Consider the following 9,824-nt stretch of genomic DNA (forward strand, 5'->3'; position numbering starts at 1 on the left):
TCAAGATAAATATATACATTTTAATTGAAATTTAATTTCAAAGGGCTCTACTTTCTTCTTTAAAAGTTTTAAAATATTGAAAGATTATGTTAATGAAATAAGGTCCAAAAATTCTAATTTGAAGACCTAAATAACATATTTGATATACATTTATCCCATTTTATCAACTATAATAAAAGCAATTAATTTTTAAAGTATTTGTTGATATTATAAAGCTTGAACATGAGAATAAAAACTTTTTTAATATTTGAATTTTAAAAGAATGTAAGGACAACGGCAAGCTTCATTAAGAATATATTATGTGTGAAACACTGTGCCAGGCATATATACTCTTACACTAAATCCTCCTAACGACATTGCAAAATGGGTCTTAAGATCTTCAGAGAATTTAAATAATGCATTCAAGATCACACATCAGTGAGCCAGGATATGAACCTCAGGTTTATAAACTGAAACCCATGATCTTCTCTCAAATAATAACGCAATTTTTTATTGACAAATACAGTACACACACACACACCCTAATTCTTTGAGAGTAAATATTTCCTACAGATAGGACATTCTTCTGCATAACCAAATATAACCATCAAAATCAGGAAATTAACCCTAGCATAATACTACCATCTAATATTCAGATCCTGTTTAAGTTTCTGAAACTGAACCAATAAAGTACTTGAGAGGTCAAAGACCCCAACCAGAATCATGTTACATTAATTACAATGCTATCTTAACATACATCTTCTCTTTAGAAGTTTAAAGGAATCAAACAAACATTTTATATACTCCACAAAAATTTACTGAGCACTTGGCATGTGCCAGGCACTGTTTGATGGTACAGTGGAGAATAAGACAGTTAAGGTTCTTCTGTTTCCAAAGAGTTTACATTCTAGTGAGGAAAGATTAAAAAACAAGTAAATTAATAACCGGATATGGCCAAGTGCTATGATTGGGTGGCTGGGAAATGGCCACTTAAGGAGCTGAAATCTAAATGAGGAGACAGTACCAGCATGGCTAAGAGATGGGAGAAGAGCATCCCAAACAGAGAAAACAGCAAATATGACCTAAAGCAATACAGAACTTGGTATTATGAAGAAAAAGATGCCAGTATAACCATAGTGTCTTGAGCAAAGAGAGTGGGAACTAATGTGGAGATAAGACTGGATAGGTAGTGAGGAACACATGAGGCAGGATTCTCAACTTTATAACTAAGAGATAAGGAAAACCACTGAAGGGTTTTAAGCAGACAATTGGTATGCTTTCACTTACATTTTAAAAAGATAACTCTGGCAACTGGGAGAATTAACTGAAGAAGACAGCTGTGTAAAAGCAGAGACCAGTCAAAAGCTATTTCATTCTATGGCCATTCCACCCTGAACAAGCCCGATCCCATCTGATCTCGGAAGCTAAGCAGGGTCGGGCCTTGCTAGTACTTGGATGGGAGACCACTTAGGAAGACCAGGGGCCGTAGGCGCAAAAAAATAAAAAATAAGAGATTGAAAGTTGACAAGGTCTTTTCAATCCGTGAGGTCAACCAAGGGTTGCCTGTTAAAAAAGAAAAGAAAGAAAGAATAAAAAAAAAGCTATTTCAGTAGGCCATGTGAGATGACGGTAGCTGACACTAAGCTGGTAGGAATGAATATATCAAAGATGAGAGAGATTCAAATGATTTTTGGAGACCAAGAAAACTTGGTGATGGAGTAGATATGAGGGATAAGGGAACAAGATGATTCAATGGTAACTCCTAGATGCCAATTACTGAGATAGGGAAGACTGGGAGAAGAACAATATTGGAGAAAGAGCTCCATATCTGGTTATTAAATCTATTTAGACAATGTCTACTTAAATAACTGAGTAGTAATATCAAGCAGGCAAATGGATAATGCGTCTGGAACTCAAACAAGAAGTCTAAACCAGAAACATAAATTTAAGAATTACCCACATGTAGGTAGTATTTAAAACAGTAAGCTGAATGAGACCACCTAGGGAAAGAATTTAGAAAGAGAAAGCAGGGGAAAAAAAGCCCAGGACTGGAATATGCCAATACTTAGAAGCAGGTAGAGGAAAGAAGCCAATAAAAAAGTATGAAGAGGTACAAGAAAAACAAGGAGACTATGTGTCTCATAAGCTAAGAGAAGCAAGTAAACAGGCAGAAAACAGTGGTCAACTATATTGAATGGTGCTACAAGATACTGTAATATAGATTTGGTAAATGTAACTCACTGGTAATCTGGACTAGAACAATTTCAGTGGTGAGCTGGTGCGAAAAGCCAGTCTAGAGTAAGCTGAAGAGCCTCAAGGAAAGTGGAAAGAGCACACAAAGACAACTAGTGAAAATCTGCTTGAAACAGGATCAGAGAAATGAGGCAGTGGCTAGAGAAGAATGTGGAATCGTGAGAGGGTCTATAAAAAAATTTCTATATCTGCACTGTGCAATATGGTAGCCAACAGCCACATATGGTAACTGAACAACTGAAATGTGGCTACCAGATTGGACAGTATAGATCTAGAGTACATTTGTATGCTAATAAAGATAACCCAATAGAAAGGAAAAAATTCACGATGCGGGCAAGAGATGGGTTCTTGAGAAGTCAAGAAAGTCAGAGTACGAGGAGAGGAATCTACAAGGGATATGACATGAATGAAGCCAGGCACGAAATTAAATTAACCAGTGGGAACCAACAAGACCTAAAATCAGAATGTCTTAAGCCTGCTTGGAATCTTAAGCATGCGACTAAATTACAGAAGGCTATAAAAGCTAAGCAGGAGGGAAAAGGAAGGTAATTTATATTTACTGAGATTCTGTTAAGTGCCAGGCATTTTCCAAGTCGCAAATTATTTCTGTTATTCAGAACCACTACCTTGTAAGTTTCATTTCACAAACAAGTGCACTGATGTCCTGAGAGGTAAAGCAACTAAACTGAAATCACACATACAGTAAATGTCAAGATTCGGACACAGGCAAGTCTGACTTACTCTAGGGTTAGACTCCTCCCACTGCATAAGGTGGGAGATTAAGAACCACTCAAAGTTTCTGCAACTGGAAATAAATAACAACAGATCAATCTGGCAGCCATTAACAAATACCAACAAGCCTAGAGATACTAGGCCAGAGGTAAAAACTGTCCTCTCTATCCATCCACAAAACAATTGAGAAACATTTATTTAACACCTATTTTTTAATTTGTTTAATCGTATAAAAATACCTTTATTGAGACAAAAGGGAAAATGTACATTCTTAGAACTCAGATTATCTACTGAACACAGGAGTATCAATCAGAAAATTGGCACTGCTTTATAATAACTACTAAAATATTATCTGGGCATACTAGAAAAGTAGGTAGTTAAAAAACCACCATCTCTCCAATTTGTAAATGAAAAGGAAAATTAAACTGAGACTAATCAGTTATTAAATTACATCTTAGATTATTTTAAATTTAGTGTGGGCAAAGATCATCTTAATCTGTGCTGTCCAACGTGACAGCCACTAGCTACATGCAGGTATTTAAATATAAATTAATAAAATTAAGTAAAATTTAAAATTCAGTTCCTCAGGTGAACTAGCCACTTGTCAAGTGCTCAGTAGTCACATGTGGGTAGTGCCTACCTCACTGGACAGCACAGAATACTTTCATCATCACAGAAAGTTCTACTGGACAGTGCTTAAGTCCTCAAATTTCCTTTTGACTTTTTTCAGAAGGGCCAAAGGAAAGAGCAACTCAGAAGACCTGAGTTTTCCAAATTAGTCACTAATTCGCTGAGGAACTATGTATATATCACTTAGTAGGGCTTTTAGAAATGAATGTACATGTGAACCGCCTGCAATCTTGTTAAACTATAGATTCTAATTCAGAAGGTCTTGAGATGGAGTCAAGATTCTGCACTTCTAACAAATTCACATGTGATGCTAACACTGCTGGTCCAGGATCACACTTCCGAGTACCAAGGTCTTAGATCTCTCTAGACTTCAGTTTCCTTAACTGCCAAATGATATACATACCTGGGTAAAGTCAATGTCTATGACCCCTCTGTAAAACTAACATTTTGTCATTTTATGGTTGTGCAGAATTAAATGCACAGAGATTTCACACTCTCTACAGAGGCAGTCTCTTCCCTTAAGTAAATGCTAGAATTCTAACAATTTTTGTGATACCCTTTCCCCCCATGACATATAAAATTGAAATGAAAAACAATGGGAAAATTTGCTATGTAAACATGCAATCTCTTTATAATTTTTCAGAAATAGATTTAAAAGGTTAACATGTACGAAAGACAAACCTTTAAAAACTATCAGAGGGGCACACTGTATTTTCCAAATATGCAGTTCATGGAGGGAAAAAAAAACAATGCTGGATTCAGCCTACAACACTTCACCTTAAAACCGTCAGCTCCACATGAAAAGAAACTCCCTTTAAAAAGCCATTAACCACCATAACCTTGTTTTTGTAGAGTCTCAGGGCTCTGAGCAATAAAACTGACCAAAATCCCCATACCACTAGCAGGCTGTAGAATAATGTTAACAGCCACAAAACAGGCTGAAGGAGCTGAAAGGAGGCAGCCAACAATGCCACTAAGAATTTACTTTTGAGGCATCTTCTATATTAACAGAGGCCCTAGGGAAACACGGGGTTCAAGTGGGCAATGTGAACAAAGGAACTGGATAGCAGTGAGAAGGCTCATCGTTTCATAAGGCAATATCTTACAGAAAAGAGACAGGCTAAGATATCCAGTTTGTTTATAAATTCTGAATTATGCACAACAGCTGATTACCTATATTCTAACACACACACACACACACACACAGGAAGTACATGTTCAACCTCTAAGTGATAGGATGCTTTGCAAATCTATAATACTTTCATATTTGAATTTTTATATTTCCTTTAGTAGGAAATATAGTTTGAATTAAACTTTATTAAAGTTCCTCTACATAAATCATATAATGCTCTTCCAAAATCTCTCCAAAGATTTAATTCACATTAACAATACACTTTATTGCCCACAAAAATCTTCAAATAAGTCACTCTGAAAAGATAAAACAGTATACCAAAAAAAAGAGGAAATGGGGAGTTTTTTCTTTTTTTTCTCACCTTTAAAGCCAAGTGCTATTTTCAATCTTTTTTTCCTCAATCTTATTTTTAAGCCAACCTGCTAAACGGTGGCTTTTTAAAATAAACCAAAATATCTTAATTACCAAATATCAGTGATCAGTGTATGTCCTAAATTTGGAACTGTACAATCAGCTTATCTTTAAAAAAAGGCATTAAAAAACAGTGCCTATAACAATACCTATTTCAAGTTGTCTTTATTAAAACCGAACTCATATAGATCAAAAGAAAGCATTATGTATAATTCCATCGAAATGAAATGCTCACATTCAGAGCTATATCTGATTAAATATTTCTGCCCCTTTACCACACTTGAACTAATTTCTATATTACCAATGAAAACATAAGGTTAATTTCTATCCACACCATAAAAATACTATCTGTTCTTTGTATATAATCTGTAACAAAGCTCTCAATAAATAACCAAAGAACTGCTAGTATCAAACATTTAACTGCAGCAACCCACAAACAATTTTACCTTTCTTCTCAACAAATGTTACAAATTCCACCTGTAGGACATATGATAACCTTTTAAAACGCAATTTAAGAAGGCATACTTTTTTAGAGAAACTATGGTTCCTGCTGAGTGAGAATATAATACTGACAGAAACATTTTAGCCTATCATTTAAAAAAAAAAAATACAGTGCACACAAAAAAAGGGGCCACGTAGCAGTCGTGGGCAGGATGAGTCATCACTCAACTCAAAACTTGCAGCACTTCAAGCTTCCTCCTACCGGACCCCATCCCCGTCAGCAATGTACCCTGAGTCAGCAAACCTTACCATTTTGTCAGTTACGAATTCTCACGATGCTTAAATGAACTTATGCAAAATACTGCAACACTTTTAGTATTAACACTTATTATTAGAACATGTGCTTTCTCTATTGCAAAATTAACTGATCTTCAAATCAATCTCTAGATTCTTTCTTAATCACAAACCTACTTTTAATCCTCCTTTGCAAATAACTCCAAAATATGGTCATATATAAAGGTTTTTATAAACAATTCTCCATTTCCCAGAGTTTTTTTTCCTGAATAGTAATATCTAGGTGATATAACATGTCCTGCTCAAATCTGGCATTTCCTAGACGATGGCATTTCCTAGACGACTGAATTTCGAACACCAATAAGCAATTTTACAAGTTTCACAAGGCAATACTTATTGATGTAATGTATATAAAGAAAGAATTCTACGCACTTTGGCACACAGCAAGCCTTTCATAAACATGTTTGAACAACTAACTACTCGTTAAAGATAGGTGAAGTTTCTTCCATCCAATTCAAAATTATTTTTCAAACGTTAAAATCTGACATTTCCAAGAGAAACCTTCTAGGCAGTTTCCTCTTTGGACCCTACATTCTAGTGAGATTACTCTTTACATATCAGTTTTCCACCGCTGAAGAGAGGGACTATGCCCAATCAGAACTTTAAAAAATAACAAGGCAACAGGGATCAAGCAATCAGAAAATTACCCTGAAGCTGTTTGTGCTCCATTTTGTCCGCTGTTAATTTTCTCTCATAACAAATCGTCTTGTACCCATAAAAAAAAGTTAATACCGAGACTGACTTTTAAGGGCATTTTAGCACTGAAGAACATGAATTCTGCTGCAAATGCAGTAGGCTTCTATTTCCACATCACCAGTTCTCTTCACTGGATCTTATCCAATGAGTAAGCAAAAGAAAAAATAAAACAAGGAATCAAAAAGATCCTGCTTCACAGAGTTCCGACATAACACCTGAACCAGTCGAGTCTTACTAAGACAAGGAAAAGGCGGCCAAAACACCTTACTTTTCAACGCACCTCACCAAGTCAGATAGAAATGCACAGGGAGGCCTTTTCAGTGAACTGACAAAACAAGTTTTCATTTGGGTACTTTGACCCACCACCGTTCAACGTCCCGAATGCAGCTAAGGCAAGGCTGCAGTATAGGAGAGGAAATTAGGAATTCCGACTCGGACGACTTTTCTGTACCTCATTTATGGCTAGACTCAAAACTTGGGCAGAAGACTTCGGGGCTCTGAGACGAGCCGGTAAGTGGTGTGCGCTACGCAATTTGCCGAGTCCACTGGAGACTTTGCCCGGCCGGAGTCAGCTGAGGCCGAGTCACCGGAATGGGATGGGGGAGGAGACGCGGGAGCATTTCGAAAGGCAGCGTGCCAGGAAGGCGAGACTCCGCGCCACCTCACGCTCCCCGGGCCGCCCCTCCCGGCCGCCGTCCCTCGCCCGTCCGCCCGCCGGGCCGGGCTTCGAACCCGCGGGGCCGGGGGCGGGGGCCGGCAGCAGCGCCGCAGTCGGCGTGCGGGGCCCGGGAGCAGGCGGGCGCGGCCAGGCCCGGCTGCCGGCGAGGGGCGTGCCGGGTGGGAGGGGCGCGCCGGCCGCTCCGCCAGCCCCACGCGGGGACCCCGGCCCGCCGCCCGCCGGCCCGCGCTGGGACGCGCCGGCCAGGCCCGAGCGGGCTGGCCGGCGGGCGGGCCGGGGGCGGGCGGGAGACGAAACAAAAGCGCCTTTGTTGAGCGGCGGCTGCCGGAGGGTCACACACAATGGAGGGAGCCGGCTCCGCCGCCGCCGGGCCCGCCGCGGCGCCCTCCCGAGACGCCCAGCCGGCGCGCCCCGCACACGCACACACACACACTCACGGGACTTCTCCGACTCATCGAGGGAGTGCGGGGCCCGCGGACAGCCCCCAGTGTCGGCTCAGGTCTCCGGCTGTGCTGGCGGCAGCGGCGTCTCCGAGGCTCTCGCTTTGCCGCAGTCGCCGCCATGTAACCCCGACCCGCGAGAGAGGGCGAGGGAGAGGGGGCGCGGCCTCCCGGAGCCACGCCCCCGCACGTCACAGGCTCACTCCACGGGTTCCCCCGCCCCCGCCCGGCCCCGTGAGCTTGCACGCGGCGGAATTTCCAACGCCCGTGACTCGGCGCCGCGCGTCGCGGGGGTGGCTGGAGAGGCACGCGGGCTCGTCAGCCGCCTGGGTGGGCTGGGCCGGGGGGCCGGCGGGGAGGTGGGCAGACGGGCACTCTCTGCTCCGCTACCTTCCCCACCGCTCACAAAGTGACCAAACTGCTTACGAGCGTTTCAGTGCACACCTACTACGTGCAAGGCACTGAGAAATCCAAGAGGAATAGGCCGGGAACAAGAAGGTTGAGCCTGAAGACCGACTGGCTAGAAGGCAGCAGCCGATTTAAAAGCACACGCGTTAGAGGCCAAGTGCCAAGAAGGCCGTTAATTCAGCCTGAGAGTGGATTAGGACTTCTAACTGGGGTCGCCACGTGACCTTTTCGCAGGATCAGAATGAACTGATATAACCAGAGGAGGTGAGGGGGAGGGTATTCTTGCAGAGGGAACAGTGTGAACAAAGACTGGGAGGAGAGCACCTAGCTTGTTGGAGGTCCTGGGACTAGGCCAGTTTGACTGAAGCGTAGAATTTGGGAAGAGGTGCCCTGGGACGTGGGAATCGGTGGATTGGTAACTTCTTGGGCCCACTTGAATGAAAAGCAAACTTATTGTATTTCTCAGGGCTCATTGAGTCCAAGGAGCCTTTTCAGTGTTTATGTGAAATTTATGTAGGTATTTATGAAATCAGACGCTGGTCAACATTTAGTTTTTTTAATGACAATCCTATTCCTAATGAGAACCAAACGTTTGGCAGCCATTATCCGTTATTATACTCATCTTCAAGCTTAAAGCCTGAAAGGCAAAGACCACTTCAAAGGTCACATAGTGGCCTGAAGTTAAGTGATTGGGATGGAGCTCGAATGTTTTATATTTAAAATATTCTGAGTACCAGGTGTGAAATGGACATGGTGAGTAAATAAAACCAAGAGAAAGGGGAGGCTTGTTCCAACTACAAGATTTCTAATTTGTGGATGCAGCCTCTCTACAACAAGAGCTTCTTACCTATGACTGTTATACATCCCTTACTGATTGAGATTGGGCTAAATTTATGATATAACCGTTTAGGGTGAGTGGACACAGGAAGGAGAAAGTTTGAAGCAAGCCCAGAAGAGTAAACAGTTGTTTGATAAACCCAATAGAATAATCTTGTTGAGGAGGGGGCTTTTTTATCCTGATGAAGGCAAGGTCGGTCAATAGTCTATTGTTCAGAAAAATGGACTTTGAGGAAGTTCCTGAAACTGCAATTACGTTATTTGCAACTTCCTGGGCAAGAATTTCTTGAAATTAAAGTCAAGTTTACACAAACGGTTGAGCTACAAAGTCATGTTAACCTAGTCAGTCTTAGCTTTTAATCCTATTGTATAGCTGTAAATAGTTTCCATTCTTAGTAGTTTTTCACTACTTCATTGGTGAGTAGCGAAATCATTTTGGTGGTTTATGACCTGCATATTTTTCTTAACGAAATAGCAAATAACTAAAGACCATATCCATAACAGAGAGTAAACATTGTTTTGTGAAACTTTTGTTTCAGTTATGTATCATATTTCAAAAGTCTACAGTGTTATTTATGACATGCCATTATTTTATGTACTATTAAGAAAGTGAAAACTCTATTAGAATATGATAGCCTATTGCTACATCCTGATTTCAGAGATATTAAAATGGAGGAAGTACTTCTTAAAATTAATGAAATATAAGATATATTTAAGTGTGCCAATTGGTTCACAACATAAAATGTATTCCTATTTATTGCTCATTGTTGCTATGAGCTATGCTATTGTTAAAAAAGTTTGAAAGCCCTTGTTGTAGTGGAAGAATGCAAGA

General features: G+C 40.7%; 1 protein-coding gene and 1 pseudogene across 3 annotated transcripts in view; one reads left to right on the forward strand and one right to left on the reverse strand.

Annotated features, from left to right (window-relative positions):
- MAPK6 (mitogen-activated protein kinase 6) overlaps positions 1 to 7,890 on the reverse strand; it is a 32,286-nt gene extending 24,396 nt beyond the window's left edge. Inside the window, exon 1 of one of the 3 annotated variants that reach the window (XM_039889030.1) lies at positions 7,745 to 7,890. The gene's annotated coding sequence lies outside the window, so the exon portion shown is untranslated. Of the gene's footprint in view, positions 1 to 7,079; positions 7,302 to 7,744 lie in introns of those variants that run through there. The other 2 variants (XM_039889031.1, XM_039889032.1) reach the window with 2 other exon arrangements.
- LOC120581118 (uncharacterized) lies at positions 1,353 to 1,471 on the forward strand (annotated as a pseudogene).
- Positions 7,891 to 9,824: the final 1,934 nt, after the last annotated feature.

This window comes from Pteropus medius, unplaced genomic scaffold, assembly GCF_902729225.1.
Source record: "Pteropus medius unplaced genomic scaffold, Ma_sr-lr_union100, whole genome shotgun sequence".
NCBI classification, from domain to species: domain Eukaryota; kingdom Metazoa; phylum Chordata; class Mammalia; order Chiroptera; family Pteropodidae; genus Pteropus; species Pteropus medius.